Here is a 1,482-nt window from a genome sequence, read left to right as displayed (position 1 = left end):
CAGGCCAGAAGAGGGCATCACATCACATTACATTATAGATGGCTGTGAGCCACCATGTGGTTGCTGGGGATTGAACTCGGGACCTTCGGAAGAGCAGGCGGCGCTCTTACCCACTGAGCCATCTCTCCAGCCCAGTTAAGTAATTTTTAAAAAAGATTTTGTTGAATAAGTGTCTATGGTTTCTGGAAGAAGGTGCTCTAAATATAGAAACCTGGAAAAAGGTGGGGGAAAAGTTACAAGATTATTATGATGTACATGGACCTGGTAAGGTTCTGAGAGATGTCTTCTGTCTCTGGGCACTTATAAGGGACAGTTTAGACTCCAGGCATGAGACAGAAAAGTTAGAAACCCACTTTATGAGGGACGCCTCAGTGCTTGAGAAAAGTGAGACTAACTAAGCCTTCTGTTCTTCTGCCTAAGCCTGTGTAAACCAAGCCTGCCAATAAGCTAGTAATACATAGGCTCTTCAGGCAGCCTTTTCAACACTAGTGGTGCAGATGAAACATTTAAAAGAACAAATTAAGCCCTCAAATCACTCAGAATGGCTTCTAGATTGCAGGTAAAGAAATCTCCAAATATTGTTACAGGATTGGATCCTCCCTCATTTGAGGATTCTGCCCCTATCTATGGTAGCTATGATTAAAAATGCTAATATTTCTAAGCCAATGTCTATCATACCTAAAACTATGTTTCCTCTGCAAGCTAGTGATAAAGGATAAGGCATTCAAGGATTCCAGTCAGCATCTCCTGGTTCACACGTATGAATGCTGTATAGCAGCTCTGAGAGAAATAAACTCGGGGCTACGGTATTTACTGTCAGCCCTCCCAAATACTTGTCTCTTTTTTCTTATCTCTTTGAAGACATTGATGCTCAGGGCCAGAGAGTAAGATCTCGTAGATCCATTCCCTTTAAACAGTTAAAGGAACTGAAAACAGTTTGTTAGCTTGACAGCGGCCATATAGCTCCTTCTAGTCCTTCCTGATATCTGTTAGGCCATGTATTATCAAGGTCTTGAGACTGTGTCGTCTCGTCTTGCCCACCTGACTCTTTGTCTGTTTTATGGCCGTCAGGTCAAATTTTTGCTTCTATGTGTGTAAATTTGTTTAACTGTTTAAATGCTGTTTTAAGTTTTATATTCTGAGGAAAAAAAAAAAAAAAAAAAAGTCAAACTTCACCTGCTGCCCATTAGTTGCAACTAATTTCAAAGATTCTCAGAAAAAAGAGGCAGCAAAAATTGATAAACCGGCTCGGTCCTTGGAGCCAGGCACTTGCAGCTGAGCGTCCCTGCCTAGGTCAAACTGGCAACCAGCCCGGGGCTGCCTGGACCTCTAATGATGTACCCTGAGCGCTGATAAGCCCAGAAGCCTGGGAGTGGCTAAAAATCCATAACATCTGCAACAAAAAGCTAACTTGAGCTAGTAATTTAAGGTTAAAGCCATTCTAAACAACAAATGGCATAAACCAACTAAATAAACAAGTCT

This window comes from Acomys russatus, chromosome 8, assembly GCF_903995435.1.
Source record: "Acomys russatus chromosome 8, mAcoRus1.1, whole genome shotgun sequence".
Lineage (NCBI taxonomy): Eukaryota > Metazoa > Chordata > Mammalia > Rodentia > Muridae > Acomys > Acomys russatus.
This window is presented reverse-complemented; position numbering follows the sequence as displayed.